Source organism: Ambystoma mexicanum, chromosome 11, assembly GCF_040938575.1.
Source record: "Ambystoma mexicanum isolate Mex_15411 chromosome 11, UKY_AmexF1_1, whole genome shotgun sequence".
NCBI classification, from domain to species: Eukaryota; Metazoa; Chordata; class Amphibia; order Caudata; family Ambystomatidae; genus Ambystoma; species Ambystoma mexicanum.
In genome coordinates, this window is record NC_090934.1 from 1,213,070,985 (window position 1) to 1,213,090,641 (window position 19,657).

Genomic DNA, 19,657 nt, shown 5'->3' on the forward strand with positions numbered 1-19,657 from the left:
ACTCAGGCAAATGTTATATTGGGGGCGTCGTAAAATAGCTTCCTCTTGGGAAAAACTGGGGGGCAGCTGTGCCTCTGGGAACAAGCTAGCTTGGGGGAAGTGGATAAACCAGTTATTCCACCCTGTGATGTGGGAAGCCACACCCCCTTTTGACCAGAGCATAATTTTAAAAAGATAGATAAGTCATACTGCGGACTTGTCAGAAATATATAAGTAATATCATTATTTTTGTGATTTTTCTGTGAACATTTTAAGAGGAGTTAGGGCCCTGTGGTGTACTCTAGGAGGTTGCTAGCGGAAAATAGGGTCTCACTCCAAATGTATGCATGTTAAAAATCTGACACTTTATCATCTGTAACCCATATCCCTGGTGCACATTTGTGTAAAATCTGGAAAACTTTAGAGGTCGTTATCTGGATGAAAAGGGGAGAATTCTGTAATCAGTGGACACAACATCGTACAAAAACAGGGATCGGATGGTTTGGTGCTACAGAAAATATGTTAACTGGACCTATAATATTAGAAAAATGGTACATAGATAAATATGTATTTGGGTCAGAAATAGATTTGTGTGCAATCTGACAAGGGGAGGTTCCTCTGACCATAAAACCTACAGCAACACTCTGACTCCCATTTCCTTCCCCCAATCAAGGGAGAGAGGAGGAATTGGCCAATGATAAGTGAGAGGGGCAGGTTTAGTTATGACCAACGCACACACCCACTTTCCAAAACACATAAAAAGAGACTGCTGGGACAGGTAGAGACATTCAATTCCATTTGCTGCGGAGCATGCTGACCGACGACTTCACATCCAGGGATCCAGACTTTAAATCCATCAATCTCCAGAACCTGTAGCAGAAATTAACTCCAGAATGTGTAGCAGAGAGGCCTGAATCCACCAGCTGAATCCTCTTCAGCAGGCCTCAAAACTAACCAAACTATTCAACAGCCGGGCGAGCTGTTTGAAGTTTTGCCAAGAATTTTTGCAAGAACCTGTAGCAGTACCCAGAAAGCAGTGTTACATCCAGAATCCAGAGAGGCTAGACCGGCAGAGCAGAGCTGACCCAGATCGCTGTGAGCAGAACCGGTGCCTGATTGACCCGCCTAGCAGACAGAACCGCAGCCGGACCTGTTGACCAGATCCGTGATGAGGCCTAGTTCAAATTTATATTGTGAGTTTCTAGCAGAACTGTGCAGAACCAATCTCTTAGTTAAAATAATCTAATCCAAACTATTTTAACCTAAGTAGAACTGCCTCCTAGAAATCGTGTCATCTGTCATTTTTAAAGCTGCACAACTGTCACCTGTCAATTCTGCAGCTGCAAGCTGTCACCTGTCATTTTGAGTTTACTTTAAATCCGAAAAACTACCTTTATTTAATTGTCCGTATCTCTGGATCCGTTTGGGCTAGGAACGAAATTTAACTTTTAATCGAAAGCTTAGAATCTAAGCTTTCCAACGAACCTAGAACCGACTTGCCACTCCTTGTACTTTTGCTGTAATCGCGATTCACGAACTGGCGAATTTTGCCGCGATTTGCGATTTGGCCTGATTTCTTTACCTGTAAAAAGATAGCAGCTTTTTGCTTTCCTTTGCTAAAAATTTGTTTGCCTCTTAATAACCATCCCTGAATCATTGCTAAAGTGAGCCTGAGCTCATCCCAAGTATCTCTCACTCACCCTGAACCTCCTAAAGGGAATTAAAAGCATTTTCAGCATATTTCTCACTTCACTGCCACCACATTCAAAGCACTTGGGCCTGTGTTTTAAAACTCATACCTGTTTTCTCTAAGCTTGCTGGGGTGGGAATTGAATTTCATATTGTATTTGATTGCATTCATGAGAACTGTGTGTGTTACTTCCATCTCCTTGCATTGCATATAACGGGGGGTGGGGGGGAGTGAATTGCCACCGGGGGAAAAGTGAACATATGATATCTTGTGAAACCATATCAGTTAGTTTCTGTACTGCATTTTCATTCAACATTGGATCCATTTGAAACCATAAAAGTATTTTGCTACTTTATCCATCCTATACTAACTCCTCATTGATTGTAAAGAAGTGTGCTAGTGCCAGATTACCCATTGTTGATCAACATCATATGTCTAAGTGTACTATCAGATATTAATTTATTATAAAGTGTGATATATATATATATATTGTTTAAATCCTCAAATAAACCTTTTAATTTGCAAAACAAACCTACTTCTTGGCTCAGTGGAGTCAGGGGGATTCTAAGAGGGGTGTGTTATACAAGGGTGGTCATCCAGAGTACTGAACTAGACATAACAATACATTAATAAGGGTTTTCCTCAGCATCCCAGACTAGGCATTGACTTGGCTGTAGTGTTGATTGAATATCGCTTACAAGGTGTTGCAGAGGGGTTGAGGAAATGATGCACGACCACAGGAAACCTGTCTACAAAATGATGAATTGCAGCCAAATTAAAGACTTCAGTGTGAGCCATTTTGAAGCAGCTTGTGATTTCCAGACAAAGTCCACCGGTGAGGAGAGTGTGGATGCAAGTGATGCCGCAGAGGATTGCATCTAGCTGAGAATCAACAGAGTCAAAGAGCAAGAGTCAGTGGAGGTGAGTAGGAACACAGAACCACACGGTCATGCAACCCCCTCTGCATGAGAAATGCAAAGGGAAATCAAATCAGCAAATGGTGAAGGGGTAACTACGAGAGTGCCTCAGTTACTAAGTCTTTGTAGAGTATTGATGCCAGAGAGCGACACACAGGAAGAGGAGGATGAGGAAAGGAGCAAATTAAGACAAAAAAAGGATGGGTGAGTAGGAGTAAAAGAAACCCAAAAGTCCTTTTTGCTGCATTCTCATTTTTGTAGTTCAAGATGAAGAGTTCAGGCTCAGAAAGAACTGGATGAGAGGGGGTCATTTATGGTGCATGCTCCTAGCTGTGGTCTGAACTGCCAGACCCAAACATAAAAGACGAACCGCCAGTACTGAAAGGTAATTTGTGTGTAAAAATGTTGCAGAATTGTCTGTTGGGCATGTTGGCAAACATTTTGAGTGTTCTTCTTAGTGGTCGTTACCCTAAGAGGCAAAAGCAGCATACAGTTTGGTTGTGCTGCCCAACCAAGATTACCTTGCAGCGAGGCCACTGGTGTCCCAATAGAGGCCTGCAATGACACATTGCAGTTGGCCACTAAGAGGTCTATATTGTTGTTGACCCTTATATTGTGTGTGAATGCTTTGGGATCATATAAACTGTTGATCTGATTGTGTTCCATGTTCATACATGTTGGTTCCATACCTGTCCTATGTGGCTTCCCCTCTATATTATTGCTGTATGTCAGATAGTCTCAGTGGAGGGGCTCCCAAGCTGCCTAACCAGTGGCACGTGACACAATGATAGGGAACATACATGTGTGATTGGACATACCTCCTGGGGTACATGTAGTTTCAGGTTTCCACATGTACCGGTATAGCATTGCCATGAGGATTCTGAGTCCATAGTTGGTATCAGGGCTGAATTGGCAGCTCCAAGATGGCAGACTTGTAGGTTAAAGATGCTACACATTGTGTTGTGTGGTATGGGGTGTAGTGAGTGTGATTCATTATTTGGTGGTGGTGCATGCACCTTGTGTTTTGGGTCAATTTAGGAGATCTTCACCACTTTGGATGGCAGTGTCGAATCAACAACAGGGGCACCAGTGGTCTGGGGATGAATATTGGTTTCTAAACCATCAATCAACTCCACACCTCTACTACAACAGAAGGGTTCTGAACTGATTGGAAACACAAACAAATTATAAACCTCCTTGTCTAATTTTGGTAATGTGGAAGGAACAGTAGGCTTATCTGTGAAAGGTTGTGGATTGTTGCTTAGTTGCAACACAGAGAAAATACAATTATTACCCAATGATAAAAGGGACTGTCCAGTCAAGGTTGTATAAGAAATATCGACTTTGTAATTATCACAACAGACAGTTCTAGCACACTACAATTACAACCCACACCGTAAAGGAACGCAGATGCCAGACAGTTTCAAAGAAGGAAAAGGGATGCACTCTGAATACTGACAGGAATGTAGTCGGATAGTAATTAATTGCAAAAGTTCAAGGATACTTGGTTTCAACACAAAGGGAGCAACGGGTAATAAAATGTCACTAGGGGCCTTCAGTGAAGGTCCAGGGAACCAGAACCACAATGTGCCTTGTGCTGTAGGAGTCCTTGGTGCTGGACGGTGTAGAGTCAGTTTCAGTGCAGTGAGACAAAGTTCAAGATGGGAGACAGCTGCAGGTTTCAGGTGGCAGGCAGTTCGGCAAGCATGGCTGGGTGGACAGCTGCAGGGTGGCCCACACAGTGGTTCAGAGTCAGGAATCATTGTCTCAGTGCTGGTTGGTGGTTCTGAAGCTCTGATTGAGGCGTCTAAGACAGCTTTAACACCTGCAGCATAACAACAGTCAGCGGTGCAGTCTGTTGACGCTCGAGGGGCTCGACTGGCTCAAAAATGTCCTTTAAGGCGGACATCAGTAGATGTTTGTCGATGCACTCCTCCTAGCTTCTTCATTGGGCTTGTGCCATCCTTTAAGGTGGACCACCCTAAGCTGAGGAGAGTGTTGCAAGCAACTGCCTTCTCCAGGGTTTGGTTCAGAGACTCGCTTGCACTTTCCACCTGGGAAGCTTGCTGCAAAGCTTAACAGAGCACGCTGTGGGCTGGCTGGGTACCGGTTCTCGTGCTGTAGAGAGTCCTCTGGATTCGATATCTTCCTCTGTTCCCTGGGTGACGTTTAGATGAGGGATCTTGCTTCCCACTTTGTGTGCCTTTCTCACTGCAGTGGGAGGTGAGGCTGGATTCTGAGTTGGTATGCTGCTCATCGATGCAGTCTACCCCTCTCACTGCAGTGAGCGGTGAGGCTGGATTCTGAGTAGGTAGCTGATCAAAGATACAGTGTACCCCGCTCACTTCGGTGAGCTGTGAGACTGGATTCTGAGTAGGTATGCTGCTCATGGATGCAGTGTACCCCTCTCACTACAGTGAGTGGTGAGGCTGGTTTCTGAGTAGGTAGGGAAGGGGCTCATGGATGCAGTGTGCCCCTCTCACTGAAGTGAGCATTGAGTCTGGATTCTGAGTAGGTATGCTGCTCATGGATGCAGTGTACCCCTCTCACTACAATGAGAGGTGAGGCTGGATTCTGAGTAGATGGTGAAGGGGCTCATGAATGCAGTGTGCCCCTCTCACTGCAGTGAGTGGTGAGGCTGGATTCTGAGTAGGTGGTGAAGGGGCTCATGAATGCAGTCTACCCCTCTCAATGCAGTGAGCTTTGAGGCTGGATCCTGAGTAGGTATGCTGCTAATGGGTGCAGTATACCCCTCTGACTGTAGTGAGCAGTGAAGGTGGATTATGGGTAGGTGGTGAAGGGGCTCATGGGTGCAGTGTGCCCCTCTCACTGCAGTGAGAGGTGAAGCTGGATTCTGAGTAAGTATGCTGCTCATGAATGCAGTGTGCCCCTCTCACTGCAGTGAGTGGTGAGGCTGGTTTCTGAGTAGGTAGGGAAGGGGCTCATGGATGCAGTGTGCCCCTCTCACTGAAGTGAGCATTGAGGCTGGATTCTGAGTAGGTATGCTGCTCATGGATGCAGTGTACCCCTCTCACTGCAATGAGAGGTGAGGCTGGATTCTGAGTAGGTGGTGAAGGGGCTCATTGATGCAGTGTGCCCCTCTCACTGTAGCGAGAGGTGAGTCTGGATTCTGAGTAGGTGGTGAAGGGGCTCATGGATGCAATTTACCCCTCTCACTGCAGTGAGCGGTGAGGCTGGATTCTGAGTAGCTATGTTGCTCATGGATGCAGTGTACCCCTCTCACTGCAGTGAGCGGTGAGCATGGATTCTGAGTAGGTGGTGAAGGGGTTCATGAATGCAGTGTGCCCCTCTCACTGCAGTGAGTGCTGAGGATGGTTTCTGAGTAGGTGGTGAGGGGCTCGTGGATGCAGTGTTCCCCTCTCACAGCAGTGAGTGGTAAGGCTGGATTCTGAGTAGGTGGTGAGGGGCTCGTGGATGCAGTGTGCCCCTCTCACTGCAGTGAGCAGCGAGGCTGGATTCTGAGTAGGTGGCGAGGGACTCATGGATGCAGTGTGCCCCTCTCACTGCAGTGAGCAGCGAGGCTGGATTCTGAGTAGGTGGCGAGTGACTCATGGATGCAATGTGCAGTGAAACCCCTCTCACTGCAGTGAGCGGTAAGGCCGGATTCTGAGTAGGTGGTGAAGGGCTCATGGATGCTGGGAGCGCCTCACTGCAGTGAGAGTGTGGGTGTGTGACGGGAGGCGGCTCAATAATACCTTGTGCTCCGGTCTCTGCAGTGTAGTGTGTAGGAACTGGTGATTATCGTGTGGATCAATGGCGTGCGTTCCTCCGCACGTTCTATATATAAACTCGCTGACCCAGATCTAGGCAGGTAGAGGTAGTGGGAGCAGAGCACACAGCGCACGTGGGTGCCGGCGCCTGTGCCGGCGCCTGTGCCTGTACCTGCGCCTGCGCGCCCGCGGACCTTCACAGCTCCATTATTCACCGCTACGAGGGAAGTATATGAGATTACATTTAGAAATTGACTGTGGTGGGGAGTGGGGGAGGGATCTGAGAAGAGAGGACGCATAGGGGACGTTTACATTTCGTCTATTTTTACTCGCCCATCCAGCAAGGGAGGCCGGGAGACGTCTGGATGTGCTCTGCTACCAGCGCCCCCGCCCCTCATCTTCTCGTCACCTCTCTCCTGTTACCACACCCTCCGTCTTCGCACACACTTATCTCGTTCTCTTTCATGTTTCGCCCTTTCTGTTATCTTTCTTTCAGCTGCCGCTATTTTTCTGCCCTCTTACTTTCTCCTGCCTCTTTCTTTCTTTCTGGCGCTCCCTCTTTTTTCCATCTCTCACCACCTCCTTTGGTTTTCTCGCCGCCCGGCCCCACACATCTCATTCTCACCTCTTCCTTTGCCTGCCTCACGCACCCCCCTTTTCTGTCGCTATTCCATCTCTCACTGCTTTTTCCTGTTCACCACTCTCACGCTCCTTCCTTTGTTTCTCTATCCGTCTTGTGAGCTTTCTTTCTATTCCTCTGTCGATGCCCCTGCTTTCTATCCTCTCCTTCTCTGTCGAATCCCCTGATTTCTATCCGCTCCCCCCTGTCAACACCCCTGCTTCCTACCCCCCTCTCTGTTGACTGTACTGCTTTCTATCCTGTCCCTCTCTGTCTACTCCTCTGCTTTTTATCCTCTCCCTATCTGTTGACTCCCCTGCTCTCTATCCTCACCCTGTCAACACCCCTGTTTTCTATCCTCTCTCTATTGACTCCTACTGCTTTCTTTACTCTCCCTCTCTATTGACTCCTCCTGCTTTCTTTTCTCTTCTTCTCTGTCGGCATCCCTCGCTTTCCATCCTCTCTCTCTCTATTGATTCCCCTGCCTTCCATCCTCTTCCTATCTGTTGACACTCCTGATTTCTATACTCTCCCTCTCTCTCGACTCCTCTGAATTCTATCCTCTCCCTATCGACTCCCCTGCTTTCTATCCTCTCCCTCTGTCTACTCCCCTGCTTTTTATCCTCTCACGCTCTGTTGACACCACTGCTTTCTTTCTTCTCCCTCTCTGTCTGTACCCTTGCTTTCTATACTCTCTATCTCTCTTTCTATGTCTCCCCTGCTTGTTATCCTCTCCCTCCAGTCAACACCCCTGCTTTCTCTACCCTCCATCTCTGTCGACTCCCTGGCCCTCATTCCAACCCAGGTGGTAAGTTCCCTACTTTACCACCATGGTGTAAACTCTGTTTACACCATGGTGGATGGTGGATTTACCGCCCCATTCCAAGGTGAGTGGGGCGGTAAATCCCCAATCCCCATTTACCCTTCCCCATTCCCATTTTTGCCCCATAGGGCATAATGGGAGTGGGGAAGGCGCTAATTACGGTGCCGTAAATTACGGTGCCGTAATTAGCGCCAAGGACGCTTAGCGCCTTGGTACTTAACGCCTGCTAAAATGGAATGAGGGCCCCTGTCTTCTATCCTCTCCTGCTCTGTTAATGACCTGCTTTCTATCCTCAGCCCCTCTGTTGACGCCCCTGCTTTTTATCTCTCTCCTCCACGTTTTTCCTCTCCCTCTTCCTAACACTCTCTCACTTCTGCCTTGCCCATTTCTCTCTACCCTCTCCATCTATCAATCTCTTCCATCGCCCTGTCTCCATCATCTCTACCTCTTTTTGATCGATCTTCGCCCCTGTGCCTTGCCCTTTTCACCATTCTTCGCCATTTTCCATCTCGATTGCTCATACTAACGTGTTTCTCTGCTCATTCTTCTTTATATATCTGTTATAACACACCTCTATTTCTCCTGTCCCATTTCCTGTTTGATTTTCCCTCCAGATTGTTGGCAGGTATGCTCTTGATATGTTTCTAAGCACCAAATGTCTTTCCTTTTTAGCTTTGGCTGTTAGGTGGCGCTCAATGGCCACCCATAATCTGAAACTATTGCATTGGAGTACAGATTTGAGGAAGATGAGATGAGAAGAGGAACTCAAAGCTTGTGGATGTTGTTTAAGTATATACTCCCCCACTCGTTACCCATTTACAAGTCCTTTCTCTCCTCTCTCCTCCCCTTCATGGTGGAGCTGTTCAATGATATTCTGGAGACAGGCTTGGCCCCTGACTCTTTCTCCTGGGCACTCATTACGGTAATCGCCAAGGAGGGCTGGGATCCCAAAAAGTGTGTATTCTACCACCCTATATCGCTACTAGGCATCAATGCCAAGATTTATACAAGGGTACTCGCAGCAAGATTAGAAATATTCATGCCTCGCCTGATACATCCGGATCAGGTTGGATTTAAATAGGGAGACAGGACGCAGACACAATGCGAAAGACATTACACCTGATTCACGAGTCACAAAATATGGGTGGGGACCGGTCCTCCTCTCAGTTGATGCAGAGAAAGCGTTCAACAGGGTCGAATGGGGTTTTCTAGAGGCGGTAATGGGCAAAGTGATATTGGGCGCTAGATTTCGCAGAGGGGTGAAGTCAGTGTATACGTCCTCAAAAGCATCGGTAACGGTTAATGGCAATTACTCCTGATGGTTTGACCTAGGTAGAGGAATGCAGCAGGGTTGCCCCCTATCATCGATATTGTTTGCCCTCTCCCTTGGCCCAAGGCCCAGAGACCTAGAGGTGATCAACAGGTGGAGGGGCTCAAGGTTTGCGGAAGGCCACACAAAGTGGTCCTATATGCAGACAATCTACTGTTACAGGTATAGAACCCTTTGACTTCCATACCTAGAGCAATCCACTTGATTGATCAGAATGGGGAGCTATCTGGCTTCAAGATCAATAAGGCCATGTCAATTCTATTTCCACTGCAGAATCCTGATCAGGGTGAGACAGACAAATTTGCCCCACTGGGCCTAATGATTGGAGGTGACACCCTTTGCTATTTGGGCATAAATCTTACAAGGGACCTAAACACCATATATGATGCCAACTGTCCTCCTCTTCTCTCAAGCTTCCGAGCCGATCTAGAAAAATGGCAAAAACTCACAATATCTTGGCTGGGGAGACTAAACGCTGTGAAGATGGTGTGTCTGCCCAGATTCTTGAACCCATTCCAAATGCTCCGTATCCGACTCCCAAAACCCTTCTTTGGTGAGGTGAAAAGGGCAATCTTGTTTCTGTGGCAAGGAAAGAAGGCCAGGGTTACAATGTTCTAATGTTACCCAAAGACAAGGGTGGTGTGGGCTTGGAGGATCTGCAGAAGTATTACGAGGCGGCACAGCTAAGAGTTCTTGTCCCCCACCTGAGAGGACAGAAAGGACTCCAATGGATAGACCTAGACAATCTCAATCTGGCCCCGGCCATGGTCGCGGAATGGCTATGGGTCCAGTGAAATAGGCTGATATGCAGAATAAGGGACCATCTGATATTGGGTACCATATGGGAGATCTGGAGGGATGATGTCGACATTCGGGGGATAACTTCATAGCCATCTCCTCTGAGTCGTATCTGGGCACCACGGGTCTGAGAAGACATTCCTAATCACAAGAGATTTCAATCCTGGCTTGCAGCGTGTCCCAAGAGAGAGTGGGTCATCTCTGGAGGGAGGGCAACTTTCTCACAATTGTAGAATTAGAGGAGGCTTTGGGGATAGGCCCCCTGTCAATCTTTCCCTTCCTTCAGTGAAAGGAATCTTTACGAGGGACAAATGGAAAGAGAACAGTCAGAGAGATCTTACCCCCTTTGAAGAGCTCCTAGACAAAAGAAGAGAATCCAAAGGCCTAGTCTCAGCCATGTACAGAGCCATGATAGATGCTGGGAAGGGGTCAACTGGAAATCTGAAGCTCAGATGGGAAAGAGATCTTGGTCAGAAATAGACCCTGACATATGCGGGAAAATATGTAAAGGGACCTTGCAAAAATCTATAGCAAGCCAGTACAAATTGCATGCTATTAAACTCTTACATAGATGGCAATATGACCCAAATAGATTATCAAATATGTTCCAGTCAATGAGCCCCATGTGCTGGCGCCAATCTGGTGAGGCAGCAGATTATTGGCATATGTGGTGGGGATGCACCCATATTAAGGTGTTTTGAGATTTGGTCTTGGAATGAATCAGGGATCTGGACGTGATCCAATGCATTGCTGAACCCTTCCTCATCTTATTTGGGCTGGAGGATTGTGAGGGGGAACTCAGGAGGTTCACAGGAGTGGCTGCATGGGCCTGCCTTGTGCTGCGATGGAAAGGGGCTAAGGTACAGAGAAAGAAATAATGGGTAAATGTTCCACCAATATCTGTACAATGGAAAAATGACTGCGGCCCACCATGGGAAATCTGCACCGTTATGGGGTGGATTTATGAACAAATATATGTCTAGCACCTAAGACGTTGTATTGTTTAAAGATCAAGGACCCAAACCTCAATGGCTAAATGATCGCGCCCAAAGAAGACTAACTTACATTATAGACATATCTCACCCGAGGAGGCCCACAATGCATGTCAGAATGTGCCTCAATCAGGCGGCCAAAGCCATTGACTGTTTACAGATGAGAAAACTATACACATGCCACAACCAAGAGAGCAACGAATAACAATGAATGCTGGAGGAGAGACCGTTCCATGCGGGGGTAGGGGAGGGAGAGGGAAGGGCATTGTAAAGTGAGCAGCAAGGGGTTGTTTGAGGATGGGATAGAAGTGAAAAGTTGATATTCATAATGTATTCTAAACAATGTTCTTGTACTATGTAAGATGTTTTAAAAACCTTAATAAAACCAAATTTAAAAAATAAAAAACAAACATTGGTAAAGGGAACATTTTGGCCTGTTTACAGGTATTTGATAGGCAGTCACCACTCTATGTTATCAAATGCCCAGGTACTCACACTAATGTCCAACTGTTGCCTTCTTATGGGAAGGTCATACTATTGTGGCAGCACCTGGCAAATGCCTTTCCCATGCCTACACAAAAGCCCACACTGTTGACTTTTCCAATGCCTGTTTCTGTTCCCACCTCCTCAGACTGGACAGCAACAGGGAAGGACTATAATAGAAAACACATAGCACACAAAAACGCTCAGGGCATAGCTGTTGCTGTGGGAGGTAGCTTGCCCCACAGAAAATTGAATGACCCCTTCTTTTCGTGGACAGTGGCATTGTAATTGAAGAAGGCAACAGTAAGGGCTTCTCACAATGTCCTCATATATACTAAATGGAGTCTGACCTAAACCAACTATAAGTATCACTAAAGGCCGAATTAGAAGTTTGGGGCTAGTAGCGAAACACACAATAATTGCAGTTTCTTTCATTTTTTAAAACTAATTTTTCCAGCCGCTATTGTGTGGCGTATTTTTGCCACACAAAGGCAGTACATCATGCGATAATTACGGGAACGATATTACCGCATGCATTAATTAACAGAGCCACATGGAGTCCTGTGGGACTCCAAAATGAGGAAAAACTGTATGGTCTGCATGACCTGTACTCATTGAGACCTACTGGGTCAACCGGCAAGTACTGCATAAAGTAATCGGAAGTGAGTTTGGAGGTATTACCTGGTGTAACTCTTAAAATATTTGAGCATATGGGTACGAAACTGGACTAGTGGCCTAATGACCATTATTGTTCTTTTTATTGTGGCAGGCTTCTTCCCCACTCCACAGAGCCCACCCAAATGGTGCTATGGTCAGCCGACACGTGTTTCGACCTTATTCGTCCTCAAGGCCTATCTCCTCCTAGGTCATGAGTAATCCATAAGATGTCGGCATTCGCTGAATCTGGACTTGATCATTTTGTTGGATATTCACAAAGTGTTTGGTCGAACCCTGTTAATTGAAGATAGAGGGATTCAACCCAGGACAGCGCTTGATGAATTTAAGGCACATATACTGCCATTCCAATTGTACCGGGACTTTACCCTAAAACTTCCTAATCCTACCTAATACTGATGCACATATATGATTCTACTTGAGTCACACCCTTAACAGGGTTCTACCAAACACTTTGTGAATATCCAACAAAACTATCAATCAATCATTGGAAGACATATCCGGAGGATTTTGAAATATTTGTTCATCCCTACTTAATATATAAATTGGAAGGCAGAGTGTGATTCTCCAAAATCCAGCTTAATTTATGTTACCTGATGTAACACCTCCAAACTCGTAATCAAGTGCTAAGTGTTCCAAGACTGTATATCGTTTGGGCACACTCCACATAATGGATGAGCAGCTAATGCCTAGCCTCCTCTCTGGCAACAAACATTGGGGAAAGCAAAGTGACAGGACAACTTCAAAACTCGTAGCACACAACATTCTACACTGCAATCAGCATGGCTTCAGATGTCTCTGAGGAACAACCTCCGACACAGTCTAATCATCCTCCCATACAAAGACCACCAAACTGCCTGATCCTCCTCAACCTATTACTACATGTAATAATAATCACTTATATTGTGTGTGGGCTCCTTCCATTTCTAATCGCTCTAATACAAGGTATTATTATGCCCCAATTTAATGGTACTCTATTTATCAGCCTGGAAAGGATGAAGAACTGAGTCAGCCCTGCAGTGAGATTTGAACTTGTAAAATCCACTCTGGCCCTCGTCGGAGGTGAGTAATAAAATCATGAGATATGTGCTGTTACAATTGACCCACGGACTACCACTTCAAATGAGGAAAGAACAAAAAGGCTTACCGGGATGGTTCTAGGCCTGGATGAGAGTATGATGCCCCGATGTGAATTGCTGACCTTTGTTGGAGCAAGACCTTCCTGATGACTGACCACACCAGCTGAGAAACTCTAAAGCTTGTGCAGTGAATCACTTGGAAGGGCGTAGTGTTCCCTGTTAGGGGAAGACCAGTCGAGTGAAACTACAGGTTCTGCTGGATTGGATCCTCTCCTACAAGAAGAGTGCCCTGTCAACCATTAATGGACTGGCCTCCGACCTGAGAATGATGGAACCGGGCTCTAGGAACTGGAAATCCAAGAAACAATATAAGGACTGAAGATTAGTTAGGGACTAACCCAAACGGGGGGAGCCAATCTGGCATGCATAACAATCTGCCCACATGACCAATATGACATGGTGGATGATAGTATACCATTGAAACAACTTCAGGCGTGGGCCGGGATGGCCTGAAATTCTCTATAATGGACGCACAATGCACCTAACAAGTGAGACTCGAGGGGGTTGCCAGTCAATTCGTCGAAAAAAATTGGTCGACCAGACAAATGGTCGAATCAAATTGGTCGAAAACCATTTCGTCGAAATTTTTTTTTTTCTATTTTAACCCTTTTTTTTTTTTTTTGGGGGGGTCCCCACCCCAACCCCCTTTTTTTCTCTAAAAACCCATTTTTTAACAAAACGAAAACCCAAAAAATAAATATATAAATAAAAAAAAAATTTCGACGAAATGGTTTTCGACCAAATTGCGTCGACCAAATTGCAGTCGACCAGTTTTTTTTCGACGAGTTGACTGGACACCCTCGAGGGGCATCATTGTCCATTTGAAAGGTCATTTTCAGGGGCCTCCGTTGTCCTCATTTTCACTTCTGCTGTTAAATGTTTGCACAAAGGTTCTTGAAGTACATCATGCACAATTGCAAACATATGCCAACCATTCTTATCTTATGTTATCTTAGCTGTACTTATCAAGCGCCTCGTTCGACCGAAAGAATCTTAGCGGTATAACCGCAGAAGTCTACAAACAAACTGGGTGGAGCAGAGTGCTAGAAAAGAAAAGTCTTCAAGGCCCGCCGAAATGGGAGATAGGCCTCAATGGCACGCAGGCAGAGAGGAAGAGAATTCTATGCCCTAGCCTCAGCCACTGAGAAAGCACGGCCTCCAACCCGAGAGAGTGTGAGCCACTTGCACCTTCGGAGGATCGAGGCCAACATTGCAAATGCATGGAACAGGCCTTCCACTGGGTGAAGGCGATCGTCGGTAGCCGAACAATTAAGAGGTCCTAGCAATGGTAGTAGCAGCACACGAGGTGCTACCATCTCGTTGGACCACACATCTGGTGTCTCCCTAAATCTTGTTAAAAGTAAAGAACATGAGAAGGAGTTGCAATCAAAGCAGTCTTTTCATTCATGGCCCCAGATAGGGCCTCAATCTGCAGAAGACCATTCTCAGGGTAATTCTCTTACTTCAAAAAGATTCTAGATGGCGTGCACATTTTTGTTGTTTGGCCGGTGCTAGTAGTTGGGGTACACATTTGTTGAACTGGCCTTTTTTCGCCATACTTGAGTGGTGCACAAGTATCTGTTATAGAGCTTTATAACACTTAAAGGCAAAGAAACAATGATACCTGTACAGAACTTAGTCTAGGCAAAACAAGAGTGGCCAAACAAAGCTGTGCATACAAATTACAACCTGCAAACATTTTGAGACAGTCATAATTGTTATTAGTACCCTGCGAGGGTCAATGAGCTTGTAACATCTAAGCTCATTGGCCGACCGACAAGGACTTACCTGATGAGGGATGCTGCACACATCCCTCTTAGTTCCTATTCATCCTCCTGTCAGGCCGCCATGGAAAGGGAGAAGGCAATATTTGTAGTCCCTTCTCCCTGTTTCATGGCAGCCATTTTTTTGTTTACTTTTTCTTCATTCGTTTTAATGTCTGCCCGTTCCATGGTGGCCATCTTCTTTCCTAATCGGCGGCAGTCATTATTTTTTTTTCGGTTGTGAAACGCATAGTGTCTCGCACCTGAAAAAAGTACTATTAGTACCCCTGTCTAATGGGCCAGGGAACTAATAGCAATAAACCCCTCACTGGGGGGCGGGGGGATTACTATGTTAGGTAATGCAGCAAGGCCTTTGTTAAGGTTCACGCTGCGCTCGAGCCTATAACTATGGGCTCCAGCGACATAACCTGACATGGTAATGCCGCCCCAGCTCAGGGCTTGTTGCCTAAATGTCATCTGTCCTCTGCCCTATAAAATACTAGAATATCTCATGTGTTCTCCTTCAAACCTTTTGCATTTTATCCAGCTACTTTAGAAAATAACACTGTAAAATACACCATTTTGCACCTGTATTTACAAAATGATCCTCTTGGTGAAAGCCCAGCATTATGCACTCACTCCATCAGGGGCTGTCCAGATCACCTGCTTCACTTGCTCACCTCGATTTGGCATGCCAATTTATATTTTAACTGTTTGAAAGTTTATCAGCTGTCACTGAAGTAGTATAGGGGATCTTACCCATTTGCCTTACTGTTGTAAAGTAGTGACAGGGCCTCATTACGAGGTGGGCGCAAAGGGATACCGGGCACCATTAAGGACATTGATGCCGGTAATCCCTTTGAGCCCTATTCCGAGGTCCCTTAGCGGGTCCCTTCCTTAACGCCTGGTTTTACCAGGCGTTATGGACGGGGCCCGTTAAGGGACTTCATAGCTAATAACGGTACAGCAATTTGCGGTACTGTTATTAGCTACTTCCCCTTTCCCATTGAGCCCTATGGGGGTTGAAATGGGAATGGGGAATGGCTTTTTCAATGGGGATATACCGGTCCCGCAAAGGGCGGAATAGACCGGTAAGTCCTCATTGCATGAGGGCGCACTCGGTACCGGTATTGGAGATAGTCATGGCGCTAATAGCACCATGACTACCTCCAACCTCGGAATGGGGCCCATAGTCTTTGTATTTATTTTGTATTTATTAAGCGCTATATGCCAAAGCACTATACAAATGATCACATTGCAGCACAATTAAAAATGTAGCACAATAACGAATGTCGAAAACGAAAGAAGTGAAACTTTAAGAGCAGAGCAAAAAGCTGCATATGAAGAAATGGAGCAAAGAGAAAGTGGAAATGAGTTCCAATGGAGAGGAGCAAGCTAAGAAAATGAACGGAATCTAGACTGGGCACACGGAGTACGAGGGACATTTAAGAGAAAAAAGACATTGAGAATGAGGGGGTGAAAAAGGATACACGTGCAGAAAGATATGGAGAAGAAAGACCATACAAGGACTTAAAAACCAAACAAAGGAAATTTAATGTAATGTTATGTTACTTGGCATTTATATAGCGCTTTATATATCATTGGTAAGACCTCAAAGCGCTGGTAGGTTGAACGCCCTCGGGAACCGTAGTTCAGGTCAGTAGAGCGAGGTAGTGTTGTATGGTGCGTGGGTGCACCGGATATGAGTGCAGCTGGTGTAGTTGTTGGATGATAGCTGCTTCCTAGTGATTGGTGTGGTGCTGAGAATATCAGTTGGATGTGTGCAGTCTGGTGAGTGGACACCCAAACTGGGTTCTGGCTGCGTTAGGCCCAAGGAACGCCTATGTGAGCAGCTAGGCCAGAATGTGCTCAGCTGCGTTTTATTAAGGTGATGAGTTGTTCATGTGGTCATATACGTATGTGAACAGCTAGGCCAAATTATCAGGGGCAAAGCAGTGTTCTAGTTGAATGGTGATGTATAGTTGAGAGTAAGCATAGTGATGTGATGTGGTGGTTATCTGTAAAGCACCTGAGACCAGGCACATGAACAGGATGGTGGGGACGTGCATAGCGACATATGGATATGTAGCGACAGGGGTCGATACGGCTATATATGCGGATACAGATATAAAGATATATAGCATGTAAAAGGGGATACAGATATATGGCAACAACACGGGGAACAGGTGCAAAGTAATACAGATGTTTAATGCAAATTAATAGTCGCTTTTCCATACTATCTAGGGGTGACACAATTTTATGATGCAGAATGCAATACAGAGAAGCTTTTAGGCACACTCAATAGCGCTTGACCATCGTATCTAGACGCAGAATTCAACACAGTGAAGCTTTTAGGGCACAATCAATGGTGCTTGACCATAATATCTAGATGCAGAATGCAACACAGTGAAGCTTTTGGAGGATGCTCAATGTTATTTCGCCAAATATCTAGATGCGGAATGCAAACAGAGTGAAACTTTGGAGGATGCTCAATATGTGTTTGCCACACTGTCTAGAGGCTGAGATCTACACAGTAAACTTTTAAGGAATAATCAATATCATTCGACCTTAATATCTAGATGCAGAATTCAGCACAGTGAAACTTTGGGGGATGCTCAGTGTTGTTTGGCCACACTGTCTAGATGCAGAGATCTAGATGGTAAACTTTTAGGGCACACTCAATAGAGGTGAACCATAATATCTAGATGCAGAATTCAACAGAGTGAAACCTTGGAGGATGCTCATTGTTGTTTGGCCACACTGTCTAGATGTGGAGATCTGCACAGTAAACTTTTAAGACATATTCAACATCTCTTGATCATACTATCATACTATCTAGATGCAGAATTCAATACAGTGAAAAGACGAAAATGAAAAGAAAGCCAGCCAAGGAAGACAATGATGCAGATATCGAGTCACGAGGCGCAAGTGAATAAAGAAGATGACTAGAAGAGTTTTAAATCGACTTAAGGGGAGCAAGACGAGAAGCAGCAAGACCAAAAAGAATACAAGAGCAACAGAGAAGGTGAGAAAAGATAAGGGAAGAAATAAGTAACTTGGTTGCATCGAAGGTAAGAAAGGGCCTTGCCTTGCGTATGTTAAAAAGATGGGCCTGGCAAGAGCATGGCAGTAGAGAGATATGGAGAGAAAAAGAAAATGGAGAATCAAAATAGTCATTTATTATGTGTCAGTTACAAGCATAGATTCCTCCCTCAGCAACAGAGGCTTGTTCAGAGCACGAATTGTGACCACCCCTCAGGTAACCAGAACTGGATCTCTGCAGATGAAAAGGGAAATTGGCAGGAATAACAGGGGGCGGGTCAGAAGGAGCAGGTAGTCTAGAAGGAGGTAATTCAGGTAGATCGGGAAGATGGTGAAATGCTGGTTTATGGATGTTCGGGATCTTGTCGCCGGTGTGTCAGGTGAGAGATGTTGGTGAGTAAGATAGGGTTACAATTGTAGATAGGCAGATGTACACGTCATCTATAGTGCCCACCCCCTGACATCCATCATATTGGAAGAACAACAATAAGACACTATGCATGACACAAGGTAAGATCCCAATACTGCATCAAAGATATGAGAGACGTTATGTGCTCAGGCAACCGTATCAAATGTACCCTCAAACTGATATGTTGTAGAAGAATGTCTTCCGACATCATTGAACATAGAAGAGTTATAAGAAAAAAAGTCACACATGTAAAGTGATGTCATGAAGAGAAGACACAAGGACACACTGAAACGATATGCAAATACTTAAAGAAGGAAGATGTAACTGAAGTGACAAAGTGAACATATATGTGAATACAAAGAAACCATATACACTAAGAAGATAAGTGAGAAATGATGCAGTAGATGTATACAGGGACGTCATTTCAGCAAAATGCCAGGGGTAGCGGAAGTGACATCACACAACACTTGACCCCTGATGACATCACAGGAAGTGATGTCATTTTACCCCACCCCAATGTGATATCGCGGGAAGCGATGCAACACGACCTTTCACCCATTAGCAAAACAGGAAGTGCCATCACATAGCATTGTACACTATGAAAAACATGGTTACAATATCATTATAATGTGATGTACATTTCATACTTGAATGGATCGCCATATGTATCATTAAGATCCGTGTGTATAGGCCCATATTACCAAATTACTGTGATTGCAAGCAGACGTCCATGACCAAATGATAATGATGTGTTGTTATATAGCACTTACACTTAAGCACTTTACATAGAAGAAATATACACCCAATATCACCCTACCTGTGTTGGTACCCATTTACCGACCTCAGAAGGATAAAAGGCTGAGTTGAGGCATTTGAGAACAGACTAAATCCGTGACTCATCCCCTGAAGTGTGCCTGAAAATAACCTTTAATGAGTCTAGCAATTATTGTATAGAATTCCAGAAAGACACATTTTTTGGCATTCCTATTCTTTCTTATTTAGGTTCAATGCTGAAAGTGTTGGACTTGTGGCCTTCATGTTCTTATTTTTCTTCTTTTTTTAAGGGGCCTGAACAAGAAAGCTAGCCACTCCAGAATTAAAGAGCCACATGGTGCTGGCCAAAGCCCAGGAGCTTGCATTGCAAAAAAAAAAAAAAACGTTTTTCAAAAAAATGTTTAGAGGTCACAAGGGAGACCTCAGAGGTCGCAATTGCGACCTCTTGCGTCCCCCAAATGACGTCTCTGGATGTATAATGTAGAAACGCAAG

At 45.3% G+C, this 19,657-nt stretch overlaps 1 protein-coding gene across 3 annotated transcripts in view; it reads left to right on the forward strand.

The window, feature by feature from the left end:
* The window catches only part of LINGO1 (leucine rich repeat and Ig domain containing 1), a 6,683,609-nt gene that overhangs the window by 5,774,494 nt on the left and 889,458 nt on the right, over window positions 1-19,657 (forward strand). The window contains exon 1 of one of the 3 annotated variants that reach the window (XM_069624565.1): window positions 17,800-17,964. The exons of 1 other annotated variant lie outside the window; for it this stretch is intronic. The gene's annotated coding sequence lies outside the window, so the exon portion shown is untranslated. Of the gene's footprint in view, window positions 1-17,799; window positions 17,965-19,657 lie in introns of those variants that run through there. One more of the 3 variants, XM_069624568.1, reaches the window with a different exon arrangement.